Source organism: Macrobrachium nipponense, chromosome 10 (genome assembly GCF_015104395.2).
Source record: "Macrobrachium nipponense isolate FS-2020 chromosome 10, ASM1510439v2, whole genome shotgun sequence".
NCBI lineage: Eukaryota > Metazoa > Arthropoda > Malacostraca > Decapoda > Palaemonidae > Macrobrachium > Macrobrachium nipponense.
Genome location: NC_087204.1, coordinates 100,223,658 through 100,247,520, shown reverse-complemented (window position 1 = coordinate 100,247,520; position 23,863 = coordinate 100,223,658).

Sequence of the window (23,863 nt, the reverse complement as noted above, 5' to 3'; positions counted from 1 at the left end):
GGCCCGTCCCAAATCAGAATGATATCACAAGCTTTCCAGGACGTGTTAGTTGTCTTTTTTTATTAAATTTATTTTAAGTCTCGAAGGGGGAATGTGTATTGTGTGTGAGCTAAGAAATATTATTTATTTTTAATCACTTCACTTCTTGATACACTCGTTTTATTACCTTTATTGTGTTAAGGCTTTAGTTATTTGCCTTTTTTTAATTCATTTGAAGTATCGAAGGGGGAAAGTACACTTCTATGTGGACTAAGAAAAACTATTTTTAATCTCTGCACTTCTTGATACCTCGTTTTATTACCTTTATTATATTAAGCCTTTAGATTTTCATTATGAATATTTCCAGTATTTTTAAGTCTAAGAGGAGAAATGTACCGTTTTGCTAAGGCTTTAGATTTTAATTAAGAAGTATTTCTAGTTTTATTTATTTGGTTATTTACTTATTTATTTATTTATTTATTGTAGCTTGAAGGGGGGGAAGTACTTATTTTGTTCAGGCTTCGGATTTTCATTAAGAAATATTTCCAGTTTTTTGTACCTGGAAGGGTGGGGGGTGGGGGGGATGGTTGGGGGAAGTGCACGTCTGTGTGAAGTAAGAAGAATGATATATTTTCAGTCACTTCACTTTATTTAACCTATAAGAATATTTCCAGACTTTTAATCTTTAGGAAATATTTCCAGACTTTTAATCTTTTAAGAAATATTTCCAGACTTTTAATCTTTAAGAAATATTTCCAGACTTTTAATCTTTTAAGAAATATTTCCAGACTTTTAATCTTTAAGAAATATTTTCCAGATTTTAATCTCTTTAAAAAATTCCAGACTTTTAATCTTTAAGAAATACTTCCAGACTTTTAATCTTTAAGAAATATTTCCAGATTTATAATCTCTACGAAATATTTCCAGACTTTTAACCTTTAAGAAATATTTTCAGACTTTTAATCTTTAAGAAATATTTCCAGACTTTTAATCTTTAAGAAATATTTCCAGACTTTTAATCTTTAAGAAATATTTCCAGACTTAATCTTATAGAAATATTTCCAGACTCTTATCCTTTAAGAAATATTTCCAGAGTTTTAATCTTTAAGAAATATTTCCAGACTTTTAATCTTTTAGAAAATATTTTCCTTACTTAATCTTTAAGAAATATTTCCAGACTTTTAATCTTTAAGAAATATTTCCAGACTTTTAATCTTTTAAGAAATATTTCCAGACTTTTAATCTTTAAGAAATATTTCCAGACTTTTAATCTTTAAAGAAATATTTCCAGACTTTTAATCTTTTAAGAAATATTTCCAGACTTTTAATCTTTAAGAAATATTTCCAGAGTTATAATCGTTTAAGAAATATTTCCAGACTTTTAATAGATTTTAATTCATTCCAGAATTTAAGTTCTAGGTATTATTTTCCTTAAAGACATTTGAAGTGCTTGTGTGTGTGTGTGAGGGAGAGAGAGAGAGAGAGAGAGAGAGAGAGAGAGAGAGAGAGATTAATGAGTTATTTTTATCATTATACGCCTAATTTGCATATGCACGAGAGCATATCCTTAAATTTTTGCTTTTAATCATTGTGTTTTTGCGCGGTTGCGGGCGTTGAGATATACGCCAAGGAGTTTTTAAGACATTCAAAAGACCATTAATAACCTTCAGAGCCGAAACTTAGTGACTTTCTCTCTCTCTCTCTCTCTCTCTCTCTCTCTCTCTCTCTCTCTCTCTTCTCGTTAATACAAATGCTTATAGTGTGTAATAGAAAAAATATCTTTTCTTGGACAATTGTCTTTTGTGTGTGTGTGTGTGTGTGTGTGTGTGTGTGTGAGAGAGAGAGAGAGAGAGAGAGAGAGAGAGAGAGAGAGAGAGAGAGAGAGAGAGAGAGAGAGTGTGTTTGTGTGTGTATTACAAAGAGTTACAAGGATTAGGATATCTCAAAGACTTGTTAGTCCATCCTAAGAGGAGACATCGTGTGCTCACTTATCTCTAGGAGCAAGTTTGACTGTGCACTCAAAGTGTCGTATCCTCCTAATGATTTTGTCTAGCTTTCTTTTAAACTCTTCCTATATATAGAGAGAGAGAGAGAGAGAGAGAGTGTGTTTGTGTGTGTATTACAAGGAGTTACAAGGATTAGGATATCTCAAAGACTTGTTAGTCCATCCTAAGAGGAGACATCGTGTGCTCACTTATCTCTAGGAGCAAGTTTGACTGTGCACTCAAAGTGTCGTATCCTCCTAATGATTTTGTCTAGCTTTCTTTTAAACTCTTCCATAGAGAGAGAGAGAGAGAGAGAGAGAGAGAGAGAGAGAGAGAGAGAGACCCTGAAAATTATTTAAGCCCTGAATCCTAAGCTCTTTAAAGTTTATTAATAGTCTCCCGAATGCCTCAAAAACTCCTCCTCGACTTGTATATATTTCTGGACACGAATCCCTATGAGCTCTGCCACAGGATTCACCAGCAGGAGTTCAATCTTGGCCCGGGGATCAAGTAATCAGATTTCGGCTGGCGGGTCAGGACAGGACACCTGGACCACATGATACGGAAGGCCTTTTTTGAGAGAGAGAGAGAGAGAGAGAGAGAGATAGAGAGAGAGATTGATAAAAGTAATGGCTAGGAGATACCAACTGTAGCTGCTAAGTAAGATATAAATATATATATATATATATATATATATATATATATATATACATATATATATATATTATATATATATATATAATATATATATATATATAGATATATATTATATATATTATTATATATGTATAATAATATATATATATATATATATATATATATATATAATATATATATATATATATATATATATATATAGTGAAAGAGAGTGAGAATGTTAATAATAATAATGATAATGCACTGGAGACACCAGTATTTAGTTGCTACATTAGAGAGAGAGAGAGAGAGATACATGATTCTGACGAGATTACTTCTTGCCTATGCCAGGAGATGATTTACCAGATGATATGTATTATTACTCCTGCTCTCTCTCTCTCTCTCTTTCTCTCTCTCTCTCTCTGTCTCTCTCTCTCTCTCTCTCTCTCTCTCTCTCCCCCAAAATACTCTTCACGACGAAGTGAAAAGTGGGCCATTGAATTCCACCCACGTTTATAAATAGAAGACAGCTTTAGCCTTGGCGTCTTTACCAGTTTTTTTTATTTCTTCTTCTTCTTATTTTGCCCAAAGAACTTGTCTTCATTATTCGTGGTTTTTTTTTCTTCTTCTCCCTGGAAACCCCTTCTTTAACAAACTTCCACAATATTCATTTGCAATAAGCTGAAGTTCCTTGGGCCCCGCACCCCACCCCCTTAAACGTGGAGGGATGGGGGGGAGAGCAAAGGTGGGGGAGTGGTTTAGTGTTTTATTAAAGGTCTGCGAGAGAGAGAGAGAGAGAGAGAGAGAGAGAGAGAGAGAGAGAGGGAGGAGAGAGAGAGAACGACGTGGGAAGAGAGAGAGAGAGAGAACAGAAGGGAGAGAGAGAGAGAGAATGACGGTGGGAAAACAAAAGAGAGAGAGAGAGAGAGAGAGAGAGAGAGAGAGATATCGGAGGGAGAAAATAAAAATGGAAAAACGACAGAGATGGAGATGAAGAGGAAGGGAGAAAGAAAAGAGGAAGTGAAAAAAGAGAGAGAGAGAGAGAGAGAGAGAGAGAGAGAGAGAGAGAGAGATGCCGCTTCTGGATATCGTATTATGCAAAATGCCTTCAGCTTTAAGAAAACCCCTACCACACGTCATTGTATGGGAATACCGAGGGTATACAAAGAGGAGGGAGGGGGTGCGTGGGGAGGGGGGTGCTGGGTGAAAGGGGAGAGTCGGCCGTCTTAGTACAAATTAACCCATAACGATGACAGTGACCATCTGGAACTCATTGTGTTCACCTCGACCCAGCGACTGTGGAGGACGCTTATATGTTTTCCACTTTTTCTTCTCTTTCTGTCTGTCTGTCTGTCTTTGTATCCCAGTGCGCATGCATGCGTACGTCAAGCTTGTTTATGTATGTGTTGTCACGTGCGTGCGTACGTCGAGCTGTTAGTGTGTGTGTGTGTGAGCGCCTTTGTGTTTGTGTATTTGTGTCTGTTTGTGATATTTTATTAGCAGTATCTTAAAACCATGTGTACAAACTTTGCTCAAATATGTTTTGACTGTGTCTGATGTTGTGTGTTTATGTGTATGTATGTGCGTACGTTTGTGTATGTTCAGATATGCATGTGTATATGTGTGAGTGCGTTTGTGTGCTTACGTATTCGTAAGTAAGTATTTTTTTTTTTATAAGTAATATCTTATGAACGAGTTACCAGGTATCGATCAAACTTATTTTGACAGTGTCCTGTTCCTATTTAGTATTGACCACCTTAATTCCTTTAGCACTAAGCCAGCTAAATTTGACCATTTCAGGTCAAAGAACGAGACCAAGGTCGCAGTTTTTGGGAAAAACCTGTTTTTGTAGCTGACTGCATTCTAGGAGTATTTTTATGTTTATTTTTATTTTCTTGTACGTATGTTAACAAATTATAAATGGCAAAGCGTAGTAATTTGATTGATCAAGTTTGAACCTTATAGGTCAAACGTCAAGGTAACATTTTTTATTTAGTTAGTTATTTATTTATTTAATTAGTTAATTTATTTTTTTGCAAATTAAAAGTCTAATGTGTATTGTATCCTTCTGGCCTTGGTGATTTTTATCGGAGATAAAAAAAAATAAATTTAACATTTTTTGAACGGGTATTTATGTGCAATAATTTTTGATGAGGTAAAGTATATATTTCTCGGCACCCACTTGTTGTTAATTAACATTATTATTTTCAAGTACCTCATTAAAATTAATCATTATAACAAATGACATGTCAATTTCAGCGAATTCATTATACCCCACACGTAGGAAGACTTTGGAGGTTACAGAAATGGATGAATTGCTCATGATTTCAGTCAAAATTGTACGTAGACATTAAAAAGCATAATATTCGAGCGCCAGACACTATTTCTAACAGCCATCAATGCACCCCACGCGGTGCACTGTAGGCATTACGTAAAGTTCTTCGGAGCATCCCTACGGCCCCTAGCTGCGACCTTTTGCATTCCTTTTACTGTACCTCTTTTTATATTCTCTTCCATTAAAAAGCATAATATTTGAGTGCCAAACCTTATTTCTTAGTGCCAATCAGTGCACCTCACGCGGTGCATCATCTATTCGGCCCTTAGCGGCGACCTTTTTTGCATTCCTTTTACTGTGCCTTCGTTCATATTCTCTTTCGCCTATCTCCTGTTATACTCTCAGTTTCTATTTCAGCGCTGGATGACCTTGAATGACCTCAGCGTGGGTCATATTCCTTGCTTGGTTTTGGCTTTGATTTTTTTAAAAATCTATTTCTAAGTCAATGGACCCTTATTCCATGTGGATAGCTTTCACCTTCAGAATAATAATAATAATAATAATAATAATAATAATAATAATAATAATAATAATAATAATAATAATAATAATAATAATATAATAAACTGTTATAAGTAGCTTTTATTTAAAAAAATTTATACATCGGAACCGGAGTGTTGATCAAAATGAACTGACGTAAACGTAAGATTTGTTTAAATGATGTTTTGATAAGTATTTTCCATTTTAATGTTACTATATATCTCAAGTAACTTTTTTTCCAGCATCTTAAAGAAAAACTAGACCATATTTCTGCTAACATCCTGTATAATGTAGTTTTTTTATTTTTATCTTTATTTTTATTTATTTATTTTGTTTTTTTTGCTTTCTAGTGTGTTTCACATTTGCACGTCGAAGATTTCTGGGTCCCTGAACGCCGGAATATTAATCTCTCTCTCTCTCTCTCTCTCTCTCTCTCTCTCTCTCTCTCTCTCTCTCTCTCTCTCTCTCTCTCCGTGCGAGTCGTTTGTCAACTATTCTATTTCCTCTCCAGAGTTGCTAAATCTCCATATTTCTCCATAATATGATATTGTATTTTCACTATTAAAGTTTTTTTTCTCTTTAACCTCTTCGTCAGTTGGCCAGGACAGTAAGCGTCCTTGCCACGCTGAATATTGGCCGTATGTCTTCTAGATACGCCCCCAGGGGGGCTTAGTGCCCCAGTGCACCCCCGGCATTGCACTGTATATGCATTATTTGAACTTTCTTTAGCGGCGTCACCTAAGGCCCGTAGCTGTAACCCCCCTTTCATTCCTTTTGACTGTACCTCCGTTCGTATTCTCTTTCCGCTATCTCTCCTCAACCCTCTCCTGTAACACTTCAAAGCCTCCGTTTCCTCTCAAATTTACCTTTCAGGGCTGAATGATCTCAATAGGTCCCAGCTTTTGCTTGGCTTTGACCTAACTTTTATGATGCTAACGTATGTCTCACGTCCCAAAATTGAATTTTGATTATAGTATTCAGCGAAAATTTTAGGGTGAAGTTCTAACCCAGACTCTTTTATTTCATTCCAGCATGGTGGCCCATTGACAGCTGCAGGTGGTCGAAGGCTGGGAGACACACGGTTTCTAGCAAGCGAGAGCCTGTGAGACTGCACACGCCTTCTCAAGGTAAGAGTTTATATATTTATTTCTTTAAAATTTAACCAAATTTTGGCCCTTTTTGCCAGTTACTGACTTGTTTTTTTTTTTTTTTTATTTATTTTATTTTTTTTTTTTTTTTTCCAATCATGACTAAATTTTGCCCTCTTTTTTTTTGTCAAACGCTTTTTTTTTTTATTTTGTTTTTATTTAACCAAATTTTGGCTGATTTTTGCCAATGGACTGGCTGTTAGGTTTAAGTTAAGCGTTTTTTTTTTGTTTTTTTTTTTTTTAATTTTGACAAAATTAGGGGGTGGGATGGGGTTGGGGGGAAAATATCTATCACGAGAGTTAATACAATGTTCTAAAGGGTCCACAATAATAAGAAAGTTAAAAAAAAGTTCGTGTGATTTATAAACACTATGAAACGCTTCTTTTTTTTTACTGAAGATAAAACCCAGGGAAGGGTTCGAAAGCTTTGATAAAAGGTTTATAATCATACACGAATTTATTTACATTGCTTATTATTGTGGACCTTTAGGATTATTATTATTATTATTATTATTATTATTATTATTATTATTATTATTATATTATTATTATTATTATTATTAAAGTAATTGTTGCCTCAGCTGCGTTAATTTTATGAAGTACCCTCTATTTTTTTCTAATTATTGTTTTCCTCATTTGCTTAACTGGTTGAGAGCAAACCGCACCGAAGGTTGGCATGTCTCAAATAGGTAATTAATTGTCAAAGTCGATTTTAATTTTATTATTTTTTATTATATACCAAATCTGAATGCCTATACACCTCCTCTTCGGTACGTAGCAGTATCTGAAATGGTATATAACTGTTTCATTGGTCTAATGCACTGCTTTCCCACGATGGGGTGACTAGCCAAACCCCACCTCCACACCCCGCCCCCCCCCTGGGGTCCTGAAATCAATTAATCGGGGGCGGGGGGGGGGGGGGGGGGGTATGGAGGGGTTGCCGGATAAGCAATACAACACATACTCCATAAGATTCACTCTCTTTCATCTTCTGAGTAATGATACATTAGTTTGAGTGGGTGCCGTACTAGCTTGACCTGACTACTGGGGGACGCTAGGGTTAGAATAGGTTCGGAAACGCTGGATCTAATGGTATGTTATGTTACTGACACACACATACACACACACACACACTCAGCTGACACATACACACACACACACACACACACAGTTGAACCCTGAATAGTTCCAGTAGGTTTCTTAATGCTACGATCAACATAAATAAATTAACGAATTAATAACTAGGTAAATAAATAAGTAAATACGTAATTAAATAAATAGATAAAAGATAAATAAATAAATAAATGAATAATTGAATACTTAAATAAGTGAATAAATAAGTAAATGAATGAATAAATAAATAAATAGATAAACAAACAAGTAGATAGGAAAGTCAATAAGTAAATAAATAAATTAATTAATTGATTAATTAATTAAGTAATTAATTGATAAGTAAAGACCAAAATAAATAAGTAAAATAAATAAATAAAACCTTAATTAACTTAATTAAGTAATTAATTGATAAGTAAAGAAAATAAATAAATAAATACGATAAATTACTAAGTAAATAAGTATTTAAATAGATAAATAGATAAGTCAATAAATAAATAAATAATAAATAAATACAAATAACTGAATAAATGAATAAATAAATAAATAAACAAATAAATAAATAAATAAATAAATAAATAACTGAATTAATTAAATAAATAAATAACAAATAAATAAATAAATAAATAAATAAATAAATAAAAACTGAATAAATAAAAAGATAAATAAATAAATAAATAATAACAGAATAAATAAATAAATAAATAAATGAATAAATAAATAAATAGATTGATACATAGATTAAACTTTCCAAACATTCGCTTCGGAACTTCGTATCCCCTCTCTAAATCTTCAGGACCAGCATCCTAGATTTGTTAAGGGGGGGGGGGGGGGCAAACCCATTAGTTTTTTTTTTTTTTTTTTTTGGTTTTTTTTTTTTTTTTTTTTTTTTTTTTTTTTTTTTTTTTTTTTTTTTTTTTTTTTTTTTTTTTTTTTTTTTTTTTTTTTTTTTTTTTTTTTTTTTTTTTTTTTTTTTTTTTTTTTTTTGTCGTCAGGCTCGTAGCAGCCGCCATTCCCCTTCATGACGCTTCTTCCCCCCCCCACCCCCTCCCCCCCCCCCCCCCCCCCCCCCCCCCCCCCACAAACCTCTCTTTCTATCCTATATCTTTCTCGTAGACGTTCCAATCTTTGGAAAAGGGGGGAGTTGCCAATGCGTGTTTTTTTTCCTTATATTCTATTAAGTCCGTCGTGTTTTTTTTTTTTCCTTTTTTTTTTGTACATGTTGGGTTTTCCTGGAACTCATTACGGACAAAAGAAAATGTGTAGTTTTTTTTCGCTTCCCTGGGCTGAGTTTGTAAATTCTTTGAGTTGACAAATTTAAATTTTTTTTTATTAGACTCTTTGCAATCTATTTTGATTTTACAGTTTCTGGTCAAATTTATTGGATTATTATTATTATTATTATTATTATTATTATTATTATTATTATTATTATTATATTATTATTATTATTATTTTGCTCTATCACAGTTCCTCTAATTCGATGGTGGTATTTATAGTGTGGGGTTCCGGCGTTTGCATCCTGCCTCCTTAGGAGTCCATCACTTTTCTTACTATGTGCGCCGTTCTGAGGATCACACTCTTCTGCAAGAGTCCTGGAGCTACTTCAGCCTTTTAGTTTTTCCAGATTCCTTTTCAGGGATCTTGGGATCGTGCCTAGTGTGTTATTATTATTATTATATTATTATTATTATTATTATTATTATTATTATTATTATTATTATTATTCCGAAGATGAACCCTTTTCATATGGAACAAACCCACCAAAGATTCCAATGACTGAAATTCAAGCCTCCAAGATTGTTTGAAAGAAGTCACAGAAGATGATAGAAAACACATATTATTATTATTATTATTATTATTATTATTATTATTATTATTATATTATTATTATTATTATTATTATTATTATTATTATTATTATTGTATGCTGGAAGTAAACCCTCTTAAACATGTTTATTAAAAATTATAGAGCTGCATAAATTTTATAGAAAAATAGAAAAGAACCTCGATAAAATTAATGCAACTGATGCAGCAATGTTATTATTATTATTATTATTATTATTATTATTATTATTATTATTATTATTATATTATTATTATTATTATTATTATTATTCAGATGAACCTTATTCACATGGAGCAAGCCCACCTAAGGGGCCATTGACTTGAAATTCAAGATTCTAAAGACCATGTTCAAAAATTAATAGGAAATGCAGAAAGGATAGATCAGTGATTAGAAAGAAAATAGCAAATTAATGAATGAAAACTTAAATAATGTTAATATTAGTTCACAGAGAGTTCCTTCTAGTTTTAAAATCACTCAGCAGACGTGTGAAGAAGTAAGTGTTGGCCAGAATGATTTTTTTTTTTGGCCAGAATGAACCCCCCCCCCCCCCCCACGTCTTACCGTACACCTCGTTCATAGTCTTCCTTCCATCTTTCAACTTTCCTAACAATTGTTTTCTTACTCTCATTTTCCCTATCGGCGCCGAGTGACCTCATCTAGTATATAGGTCCCAGTCCTTGACCTCTGGCCCCAATTTCATAATCCATTCCAATCTTGAATATGTCTTCGCCTTCCTTAGTCTTACGTAAATGACGAGAGGTCAAAGGTCACGTACGGAAATTGGTGAGTTGGGAGATACATTTTTTTTTTTTTAGATATTTCTTAAAAGGGAATTTGCAATTGCCAGTCAGGTGATAAAGCGAAGTACCTGAATATTGTCGATATTTTCTCAATATTTCCTTGATATTTTCTTATCAAATATACCATGGTATCTTAGTAATTTTTTTGATGATTCATCGATAAATTTATCGCGGACGGAAATAGAATTACTGCCGTCATACGCTATCAATACCGAGTTATGATATATGTCACGAGCGTACCGTTTCTCAATGCAATGTCCAACAGAGAGAGAGAGAGAGAGAGAGAGAGAGAGAGAGAGAGAGAGAGAGAGAGGTCCATAAACAATAAAGTAATTACAGGTGTCATCTCCAGGTGGACCCGAACTCGATATATATACTACAACCACCCCCCCTCCTTCGGATTCATTAAGCCTCCAAACGTCATGGGGAAGGTGTCTTCAAACCCAAGACATTATTAATGTTTATTTCTGAATAACTAATATAATAATAAATAATAATAATAATAATAATAATAATAATATTTTATTTTTGAACCTCGAGTATGTGAAACGTTATTAATGTTTATATCTGCATAATAATATAATAATAATAATAATAATAATAATAATAATAATAATAATAATAATAATAATGATAATAATAATAATAATAATAATTCTTATTATTATTATTATTATAATAATATGGCAACTCCCAGTTTGAAACTCTCTCATTGAAATGGAATAACTGAAACCATTTCCCATACATTATTGGTTATTATTATTATTATTACTTATTATCATTATTGATTAGAACTCCACATCTGCACACCACTCCTATTTTCGACAAAATACCATACCAACATAAAAGGTAATCTGAGTTACCGTCCACTTCCATAATACACGCGGACGCGAGGCACGCCCGCCTGTCACACGAGTGTCAAAAAAGAGAAAAGAGAAGAGAGAGAGAGAGAGATGAGAGAGAGAAGAGAGAGAGAGAGTGAGAGCAGGAGCACCAAAAGACAGGTGAAACGAAATTAGCTGGCGCAGTGTTCCAGCGGCATTTTGGGTCTGGCCGAAGATAATATAGGGGTTTTAGGGGGGGGCGGGGGGAGGGGTGGGGGTTTGTGGGGGTATATATAGCTGATTTTTTTTTAAAACTTGACTTGACTGAAAGGGGGGAATGTATTTTTGGGGCTTGGGGAAGGGGTAGGGTGGGTGTAGGGAGAGATGGGGGGACGGGGGTTAGGGGCGGGAGACGGGGGCCATATATAGCTAATTTTTTTTTTATACTGACTGAAACGGGGGAAATGTATTTTTTAGGGGCTGGGGAAGGGTGGGGTAGGGGGTAGGGATATTAGGGGGGAGGGGGGGTTATGAGGGTTTATATTCTATATTTCCTCCAATCCAGTGCGGTTTAAGATTATATTAATGACGAGCTTGATTTGACGCGTCGCTATGCTGCTGCGTTGGAACTCGGCGCTAGTCCGTCATATCTACCCTACTTATCCTCCTGGGGTGGATAAACAGGTTTTGCAGGAGGAGGGTGGATGTGTCATGTCTCTCCCCTACCCTTCTCGATTCCCTGCATACCCCCTGCCCCACACCAACAAGAATGATTAGCTCGGGGTTTTGTTTATTATATAACGATAAAGATGGCGTTAAGAAAAATACGAAAATAGCCTTCTAAAAGTCTACATATATGAACTTAGTGGCAAACTAAGTAGCTTTTTCATAGTGCTATGTAGTAGCCTTTTTATAATGGAAGTAAGTAAGTTACCCTTTTCATAGTGGGCAACATAGTAGCCTTTTTTTATAGTGGCAACTTCATCATCTCTCTCTCTCTATCTCTCTCTCCAACTCTCTCTCTCTCTCTCTCTCTCTCTAAGTGACGTCTGATCCCTTCTTGGAGGAGATAATAAGAGGAGGAGGATGGAGGTGGCATTATATCTAGTATAGTGTATATATAGGTATATATATATATATATATATAGATATATATATAGATATATATATATATATATATTTGATATATATATATATATATATATGGGTCCCCCCACCCCCAGCGTCGTGTCCACTAAAAGTAAACTTTCGGCATCTGGTCCCACACGAGTTCGAAAGACCTTGGGTCCCCCAAAATGCAAATGTGACCGGATCAGCAGCTCTCCCAAAGAGAGAGAGAGAGAGAGAGAGGGAGAGAGAGAGAGAGAGAGAGAGAGAAAGAGAGAAAGAGAGACCTTCGGAGTCTTGTCTTGGTGCCGAATGAGGAGATCTTCCCGCTAGATCGGAGATGTTGTGTAGCCCAGAGGACAGGATTAAGGCTGATGGGAATAGACGATTGTTAGGCCGAAGGAATACAGGATCGGGTCGAGAAGAACACAGGATTTGGAATTGGGAATACAAGATTTAGGACGAGAGAACACAGGTTATTGGGATTAGGGGATGCAGGATCAAGCCGAAGGAATACAAGATTAGGACTAAGGAATACAGGATGAGGCCGATGAGTACAGTAATTAGGACTTGGGAATACAGGGTTAGGACTAGGTATACTGGATTAGAACGAGAGAACACAGGATGAGAATTACGGAATAGTACAGGATTAGGCTCAAGATAAACACAGGATTAGAACTAGGGAACACAGGATTAGGACTTGGTAATACAGGATTAGGACGAGATAACACAGGATTAGGACTTGGGAATACAAGATTAGGCTGAGACAACGCAGGATTGGGGACTAGGGAATACAGGATGAGGCCTTAAAGAACAGCAGGATTTAGGACTAGGGAATGCAGGATTAAGCCAAAGGAATACAGGGTTAGGTCTAGGGAACACAGGATTTTGACTAAATAACACAGGGTTAGACCGAAGCAATAAAGGAATAGTCCGAGATAAGTACAGAATTAAGTGTAGGGAACACAGGATTAGGCCGAGTTGAATGCTGCAGCAGCAAGTAAATGGGGAGGGGGGAGGGTGGGCGTCGATTTTGGGCAGACCGGGCCAGATCGAAGCGGAGATAGCCGATGAATGGCGCGATAGCGTAACATGGGTGGGACGCAACAAGCCCAATAAAGGCCACTACCGACTCGAAGTTCAAGCTTCCAAAGAATATTATGGCGTCATTAGCAAAAGACGTTACAGAAGACGATACGAAATACAGAGAGAAATCGCTTATTAAAAACGAAGAAATGGGTGGATCATGATTAATAGATAGAATAGCCATTCATAATTTTATTATTTTAGTCTTACAAGATTGAGATTTAAATTAATTTTTTTTTTATAAGATAGAGAAGAGATCATTTTATTAAAATTCGGAAGGCCTGGGACTTTGAAAAAACGTCGCAGGTAATGAAATGAGGAGGGATGTGTGCATCAATGCGTAACCTCACTAAAGATGAACGCGTGAGAGAGAAACATCGATTGACGCTTCATAGAGTGAGGGAAATAGCTGTCGATTGACAGAGTTCCTCTCCAGTGTCACACACACACACACACACACACACACACACGGAATGATAAGACGAATAAATTGATTCCTTGGAATCAGGGACGTGTACGACACTCAAGATTCCTTGCCACAAAAATCTCCAGGAATTTCTGATTATGTTCGATAATTCAGTCCCTTCTATAACATTTACCTTAGAGGGAGGAAGAATTTGCAATTTGAATTTTCTTGATGTAAAACTCCTCCACAGAACTGATAGACATTTCACCTTTTCAGTCTTTCGATAATCGACTGATATCGCTTCTTTTGTTCATTATTATTCGAGTCTTCTTCAAAATGTTAAGTCTGTTTTTTTTTTTTCTGGAGTGGGATGTTCCTCAGGGCTTTACGTGTCTGTAGCCCTCAGTTTATTGACGCTGAGATTAAAGTTGTATATGATATTGCCTTGAAACTTAAATACCCAAGGACTTTTGGTAGATATGGCATGGAAAAGAGCTAGATAAACATTTTATTTAACTAATGACAAGCTTGAATTTAGTAAGCATAACATTCAAAAATAAAATTACCGTATGATCAAAGTGGGTTTTAGAAATTCCTAGAATTTTAAAGCTCTTCAACATAAATGTGGTTTTCAGTAATATTAATGTTAAGAGTTTAGTAATTGAAAATTCACTTAAAGATGTTTTCTGGCTGCATATATGAAATTCCTTATAAAAGAGTGTGTGATACAATATATTTCGGACAAACTGGAAAATCACTTTTACAACGAATCAAACAGCACCAATATTCTGTGAGAAGTGGCCCAAATATCGAGTTCATACATATGAGATATTTAGATCATCTTATTAACTGGAGTCAAGCAAGAGCTTTAATACCGTGTAATGACACAGTTAAAAGGAATATCATTGAATCTTGTTCCATCAAGTCAAATAATGGAAGCGTTCTAAACTTAAGCCTTGGTTTGTTTAAACTCGATGCCTTCATAATTTAAAAAAGTTGTAGATAAATATAAGCAGCAAGATTAATGTATTCATTTTTATACATGTTTCTGGCCTTTGCATGGCTAAGCTTCCGTTTTCTCTTATGGTTAAGTCTCTCTTAGTTTGTGACGGCGTGATATCAGATTATCCTGGATTATCTCATTGATTTTTACCTTTTTGACAATTAACCATGTGGTAGTTAGTCTTGATCTTTACCTTGTAACTTTATTTTCAACTATATTTCATTTGCGCCTCGACACTGCTCAATAAAGGCAAAAGCGCTTGGTACGGATTATTGCCTGTCATTTTCTAGTGGTTTTCGCTAATATATAGAAGTCAACGTGCGTCTACAGTGATTTTTTAAAGCATGATACACACACACAAATATATATATATTATATATATATATATATATATATATATATATATATATATATTTGTGTGTGTTTATGTACGCATGTATACTAAGGCTGAATGCTTACATTGTCACGTATATACACTTAATTAATTAGGACTAGTTATGCTTACGTTATAAGCACCAGCGTAAAGACTTGGGGGCAGGGGAATTAAGATAATTATTTACATGAATTATAAACACCCACGGTGAAAGTGAACACCAACGAGAGAGAGAGAGGAGAGAGAGAGAGAGAGAGAGAGAGAGAGAGAAATATTTCAATGGTCGCAGTACATTTCCGGTATAGGTAAAAAATAAGTAAATAACCAATTAAAAAATAGATTATATAGATAGCTCTCCGTGGAGGTCGTATCAAAGAGATCTGGCAGACGACCATATTCAAGATTTAAATTAAGAATAAAACGATCCAATTGTATGTGGTTATCTAGTTGAAAGAGAATGAGATGGCAATTAAATAAATAACAGTTCACTGAGGCATTATTATATCAACTCATAGGTCTGTGGAAAGTTCCAGCGAGGAGTGGTGCGGTGCTCCCCAAAAAAACAGGGCATCTTGTATTTTAATCTTTTATTTATATTTTTACCTATTTATTTATTTAATAATTTATCTTCCTTTTCTAACAGATGATCTCTTCTGTCTTTCTATTCCTTATTACTGCCTCTTATTTCCTTTCTAATGAAAACCGCAATATTCTTTGGAAACTTGAATTTCAAGTCAGTGGCCCCTTTGGTGGGTTTGTTCCATATGAATAGTGGTTCATCTTCTGAATAATAATAATAATAATAATAATAATAATAATAATAATAATAATAATAATAAAGAATCCACAATGGTGTAGTGTAAAATATATATTAAAAAACATATCATTTTTATATACATTTACATCTATACCATTGTGGACTTCTTCGCCAAATAATAATAATAATAATAATAATAATAATAATAATAATAATAATAATAATAATAATAATAATATGTCATTCTATATGACTGTGAATCTCCAATAAAAAAAAATAGTTTTAAATATTTTATCTCAGACTCTCAAACCGAGAGGTCCTACCCCCCCTCCCCCCAACAAGCAGACTCAGGTGAGGCTAAAGGGAGATGAGGAAGGGAAGGGGTAGGGGTAGGGAGGGAGGGAGGAGGGAGGGAAGGGGAGGGAAGAGGGGACTCACCTTTAATAGTAAGTTGGAGGGAAGAAGGGAGTAGGAGATGATAGATGTTGGGTTTCCCCCCCCCCCCCCCTCTCTCTCTCTCTCTCTCTCTCTCTCTCATCTCTCTCTCTCTCTCTCTCATCAATACAAGGGGCATTATTGGGAAACTTCTCTCTCTCTACTTACAGTAGGGGAAGGGAGCCTTCCCCCTAACTCCCCACCTCCACAACCCAATACTTTCAGCGTCTTTATGTGAATTGTTTTATTGCTGGTGGGGGCGGGGGGCGGGGGTGGGAGGTGCCCACCACCTTCCCTTCCTTCTCTCTGTGTTACGTATCATTACGTAATATTGTTATTAGTGGCCTTTGTTGATTATCCGTATCGATTTTTCTTTTTCAATTTTTTTTCCTTGTAACTTTCTCTCTTGTCTATGTTTTATGTTTTTTTTTCAGTTTTCTTATAACTTCTCGCTTCTGTGTTCTTTTATTTTTGTTCTTCGTAACTTTTTCTGTTCTATTGATTCATTTTTGTATTTTTTCCTTGTAACTTTCTCTGTTTCCATGTTTTTTTTTTTTTTTTTTTTTTTTTTTCTTTTCTTTTTTTTTCGTTCCAAGGAACATTCTCTCTTTTCCGTTTTTCTTTAGATTTCTTTATTCTTTGTCTCTTGTAACTGTTCTCTCTTGTACGTTTTTTTTATTTAAATTTTGTTCCATTGTTATCGTTCTTCTCTTTTTTTTTTTAATTTTTCCCGGTTTCCTGTTATTGTTATTTTTTCTTGGTAACTTTCGGCCTTCGAAAAGCCCAAAAAGACGGCATCGTTTGGGTTTTCAAAGATGATCTTGCTCTTTTGCTTTCTTGTTGGGCTGGCAGTCATCTCTTGTTTCAATTTTGGTTCAGGATAATGATACTTTCTAAGCTAAAGGACTTATTTTGTGTTTGCGAAGTCAGTCTTTTATGTTCGTCTTGGGTAAATCATGATTTCAAAATTTTTTTTGCCAAGATAATAAGTTGTCTCTTAGGCTTCGACTATTTTATTTGCTTTTCTAATCCAGTCTACTTATTTTCGATTCGGAATGAAATCACTTTAAAATCATTTCTTGAATTCCATATTCTCTTTCAGGATGATAATGGCTTCTTCGATTAAGACGTTTATTTTTATTAAGTCTAGACAATCATTTCGTATTCAAAAATCAAAAAAAGTGGTTTGTGAGTTGGTGAATCATGAGTTCACTTTTGTCTAGAGAACAGTCTTTTATTTTCTTTTGTTGGGTAAATCATGCTTTCAAAATTTTTGTTTTCAGGATAATAATGGTCTCTTACCTTCAGACTTTTATTTTCATGAAAATCCAAAAACTTTCTTTGTGACCAAAATCAGTTCATTAATATTAGTTTAAGACTTATCTTTCATTGTATATCAATTTCATTGTTATATCACATCGCCGGCCTCTATTTTAGTTTCACACGCACCGGTATAAAAAAAGCACAGTTACTCTCTAAGTATGGGTCACCATCTTAAGACAAGTTACAAAAGGGGGATTACTGGACTGGTTCTTTTTTCAAGCAAGCAGGTTCAATTTTAAGTCTTTATTAATTATAACTTGGTCACAAGTTCAGGTCAGGGTCAGGTCCAAGGTAGGTGGACGATATTAGAGGGAATTGTTGCATGGGGCATCCTAATTTTAATTTAATGCCAAGGATAACTACATTTGTTGGTATAGCTTGTCTCCTCAGTCAAAATTAAATCAATGATTTAATTATAAGATAAATGAATAGGACATAAAAAGTAAACTAATTGGTATTCATTTATATTTAATATATGAAATTTTCCAAACGATTGTTTACCTTTAATTCGGTTATTCTTACCCTCCGGCTACCTTGAAACGAGTTGTGGCATCACATATGGCACCGTCACAGCCTGAATAGGCATAAAATTAGACTAAAATTTAAATTTCGCCGGGCAGATGCCGCCAGTGAAGCCCTAAGCCCGAGAGAGGATGAGAGAGAGAGAGAGAGAGAGACAGAGAGAACAGAAATTGAAAGGATCAAAGTAGGATATGGTGCTTTGGCAATTTTTTCCGATGAAATATCCCATAAGGTCATGTAAGGCATTTTCAATATTCATCCCTATCCATCAATGGCCATGTAAGGGTCTTTTCTTTTTAAACAATTCCCTTAGGTCATAGTACGGTCATGTGTTTTAAATATCCAGTTAAGAAATTATAGAAGGTCGTTTCAAACTATTATCTTTGGTCATTGTGAAGGGTCATATTAAGGTCACTTCCAAATATTCCCTTGGGTTCATGTAACGGCTTTTCAGATATTTTCGATAAGTTCATATACGGGGGTTCAAATAAGGAAAAAATTATATCAATATAATTTTTCAAAAAAAAAATAAAAATAAAAAAAAAAAAAAAAAAAAAAATAAAAAACCAAAAATACCAAAAAAAACATAAAAAAAAAAAAAAAATATAAAAACAAAAGAAAAAAAATCCAAAACACAAAAAATCAAAAACCCAAAAAAACAAAAAAAAACAAAAAAAAAAAAAAATCAAAAAAATTCTATCAAAATCTAAAAACAAAATAACACAAATAAAATCATAAAAAAATACAACAAAAAAAAAAAAATTTTAAAAAACCAACAAAAGCCCACAACATAAAACCAAAAAAACCTAAAGTAAATATCCACTTCCTAAGTAATGTAAGGTCAGAATAAGGTCACTGTAGAATGTTGGAGGCATATTCAGATGTCAACAGAGGTTTTTTAGTCCACCAGATGGGGATTTAATCCTCTGGTTAAAAAAAAAAAAACCCCAAGGGGGGGGGTGGGGAAAGAAAACAGCTTCAGTGTGACCTCTTGCTGAAGGTCATAACAAGGTAACATATTAGGTTCATTGCCAAATATGAGGTGTTATTCAGAGGTCAATTCAGAAGGTCATCTCCCTGATGGTGAGTTTTTCACTGTTGACCAGAAGAGCACTCTGGGAGGGCCCTCCCTTTGTTGGGGGTCATGTGATGGTCATTTAAAAGTCATATAATGGTCACTGCCAAAATATGAGTTATATTCCAGAGGTCCAATAGAGGGGTCATCTTAACCTGATGGTGGGAGTTTTCACTTGGTTCAGAACGAGCCCACTCTGGGATTGGCATCTTCCTGAGGGTCATGTGAGGTCATCGACCAAATATGAGATATATTCAGTAGTCAACCGACCTCCCCCCCCCACCCCCCCCCCCCCTTGTCATAACAAAAGAGCCCTGGGGAGGTGAAGGGGGACTAAGGAGGGGGTGGAGTGGAGACCCCACCTCTCAATGACCACGGAAAGCCTTTGTAGTCAACGCATTTGTCATATTGATTGATAGGCGCCTGTTAAGCAATGTAGATTTGGTTCTTCCAAATTTGACGGAAACGGGCGTGAATCATCCTGCGTGAAGTATTATAGGGTGACTCCGCCGTCAATCTCCCTTTGACGAGGCGCCCTTAGGTTGGTAGGATGGCTACCGTTAGGAATTTCGAAGGGTGGAAATGTGTGTGATGGGGAGGGGGTCCGATTTATTGGGCAGGTTGAGACGGGACGTCGCCGGTCAGGCTTTGTTTTCTCTTTTGGCCACTGTATGTTCTGGTAGCTGGAAGTTCATTGATTGATTGATTTATTTATTTTATATAGTTTGTATTGTTAAGCTATGTTTATTCATTTTATGTTTATTTGTCATTCATGTATTTACGAATTGGTATATTGGACAGTTTGATTGTTTCATTTATATAGGTTTATTTTATATAAATTTTGATTTTGCTAATTACTGATGTTTATTTATTTGTCATTTTATTCATTTATTTATTTGTTTTAAAAGTATTTTTTATATTATTTTTATATTCATCTTCAAAAAAAATTGAACACTTGATTTTAAAAGAAGTATAGTTTATAATCTTTCTATGACACACCCTGAGATTGACCCCGTCCTCTCTCCGTTTCTCTCTCTCTCTCTTTCTCATCTCTCTCTCCTCTCTCTCTCTCTATCTCTCTCTCGGCTCTCTCCTTCAGAGCAACTTCTTTTCCCATAAAAATAAAAAAATGAAAGCCGCATTTTTAAGGACAAATTAAAATCTATATGCATCCCTTCTCCTTGTACCACTGTTGAGATGGCCTCTCATCTCTCTCCTCTCACGCTCTCTCTCTCTATATCCAATAACAGTTCAGTAACATCCCAGATGCATTATTTTAACGATTATGACACGAGTCTAGGACAGCCACCCCCAATAATAAACCAAGGTCAGACAAGACGACCTTTTGGTAAATTGGATGGGTGTGGTTAAAAACTGGTTCACAACCGTTACCGTAGAATTTGTCCGCGCCAGATTCAATTTCTTCCTTCGAGTTCCAGACAAACTGTTAAGGTTTCTTGCTGGTTAAAACATTCTCTTAAGGGTCTGACGCGGGTGGAAGGTTTGTGCTTCTGTAAAGTTGGTTTTTAAAGTGATTTATTTTCTTGTGAATTCAAGTGGACAGTCTCTGAAGTTATTCTTGGTTGGTTTTATGAGAGGTATTAAAGCATACAAATTAAATCGTTTTTGTTTTCTTTTTTTTTGTTTTTGGAAAATCTAGTAGACGAACCCAACTTAAATTATTCGTCCTTTCAAATGTTTTTAGATTATTTTCTTCTCTCGTGGCCTCTGTTTCTTTTCTACTCCTCATTGGCTATAAGAACGAGAGAGAGCAGAGAGAGAGAGAAAAAGAGAGAGGAGAGGAAGAAAAAGAGATGAGAGAGAGAGAGGAGAGAGAAGGAGAGAGAGAGAGAGCGAGAAGATTTTGTAACGAGTGGTTAGCATCACAATTTGAACCCCTCCGAAAAACTTGAAAGCATTTGGTTTTCCAAATTTTAAATTTAATTTATTTTACTTGGAATTCAGGTTACACGACCTCCTCCAAATTGATTTAATATTATTACATTTGAATTAAAATTGAAACGTGGTTTTAGGTCATTTTTCTTTTGTGAATTCAAGTTGAAATTCCCAAGGGTTGGTTCTCTGTTAATTATTGTTGATTGTTTAAAAGGGAATACAGGCATTTAAAAAGAACGATTGAGGGGAACGTGTGGTTTTTAAATCATTTTATTTATGTTGAGTTTCAGGCATGAGAGCGACCTCCTCAAAATTTACTGTTGGTTTTGTTTAGTAGAGTAATATCTTACATTTTAAATGGAACATTGAGACCTGTGGTTTTAAATCTATTTGATTTCTATGATTTAACGAGAAACGGACCTCTCAAAAATTATTGTCGTTTGTTTCAGGAGGTAGGTAATACTGGCTTGTTTAAATCATTTGATTTTCTTGTGAATTCAAGTTGGGTTGGTTTTTATGGGAGAATGACAGATGCATTCAAAACGGGAAAACTTTAATTATGACAACGACCTAATTATTTTTCCCGATACGGAAAACACAGACAGTCCAAAAATAGGTCGTGATTTGATGGAAAATTCAGGTTTTAATAAACAAGAAACTTTATTAGTATGAGTGACCGCCATAGGAGATTATCAGCCGAACCCCAAAATTCGACAAGATAATCGAAGAGTTCCACCTGTTTTCCTTAAAGACTCCCTAATCGCTAAATTAATTAATTAGCAGCAATCTTCCACCGTTCGAGCTGTCATCATCATTAAGAAGCGAAGATTACAAATTTCTTTCTGTGGGTCCCTTTTTAACCTTTTGCGGGGGGTGTAAAAGAACTCCGCAGTTCAAGTCTCCGCACTTAACATTTCGGTAATACCCGCCTGGCTTCTTTTAGACTGGATCCTGTACCCGAGATGTCCAATCAGATCTTAAAAGATGTAGTGAGAGAGAGAGAGAGCGAGAGAGAGAGAGAGAGAGAGAGAGAGAGAGATCGAATCGAAATACCTCTGGAAATATTAGGGTAATTCATTTTTTATCTGAAAAATTTGATAATTAGCTTTTTTGATGATGAAAAGTAGTGATTGGAGCGGAGAGAGAGAGAGAGGAGAGAGAGGAGAGAGAGAGAGAGAGAGAGAGAAGAGAGAGAGAGGAGAGAGAGAGTCATCTCAGAGGGCTATTGGGAGAAAAGATCAAATAAAAATATTTCTGAAAATTAGATATTAAACTTTTTGATGATGAAAAAGTAGTTGCTCGCAGAGAGGAGAGAGAGATGAGAGAGAAGAGAGAGGAGGAGAGACGAGAGAGAGAGAGAGAGAGACATCCAGTGCATTGGGCACAGGAAGAAAGATCATATATATATATATATATATATATATATATTATATACATATATATATATATATATATGTGTGTGTGTGTGTGTGTGTGTGTGTGTGTGTTGTGTATTATATGTATATATATATATATATATATATATATATATATATTATATAGAGATATATTATATGCTATATATATATATATAGAAATAATATATTATAGATAAATCTTCTAGAGAATATAGATATATTATATTGATAGATATATATATAGATATATATATATATATTATATATTATATTATAATATAATAGATATAATATATAATATATATAATAGATAACTAGATATATATATATATATATTATATATATATATAGATATATAATATATATATATATATATATATTAATAAATTTTAGTCTTCCTTTCCAGCAAACAATCGAACAGACATACAAATTGAACTGAAAAAATAACAAAACAGAAAAAAAGTATTTGATTTGGTTCTTCATGCAGTCATTTCTCTAGATATTTGTTCTTTCGGTCAAGCGCCACCGTATGGAACGAGATAACAATATTTTTTTTAGTTGTACATTTAAAAGAAATTGTTTTATTGCCCTCATAAAAGGAAGAAGGAACTCCTGGCCTTTCGCCTCCGAGGACGTGGTCGGGGATACTTCAGAAAGTTCCTTCCTCCTTTGTAAATTATATCTGCACCTTTTGGCCAAGAAATTCACGAAGAAGAAGTGGGGTTGATGCCGTGTTGTAAGCAAAAAAAAATTCTTCCTCAGATAGTGGGACTTACTTGTATATATTAATATATATTATAATATATATATATATAGATATATATTATATACATATATACCACCCATAATTATATAATATTGTATATAATATATATCATGAGTGTGTGTGTGTGTTGTGTGAAAAAATTAACATGAAGGGAATTCGGGGCTATAAATAACTACAATACTTAACTGGTAAAAAGTGGACTAGTAGATTCTACAAATATATTTATATATATATATATGTATATATATATATATATATAAATATATAATATTATATATATATATAGATATATAATATATATAAGCTATATTATTATTTTTTTATATATATAATATATCTATTTAAGAATATTTATCTATAATATATATTATATATAGATATATAATATCTATATATAGATATATATAGATATTACATATATACATATAATATTATATATTATATATATAGATATTAATTAGAATATATAGATATTATATATATAATATATATAGATATATATCTATAGAAATATATTATATATACACGCACACACACATATATATATAATCATCAATGAAGGGAAGAGGGA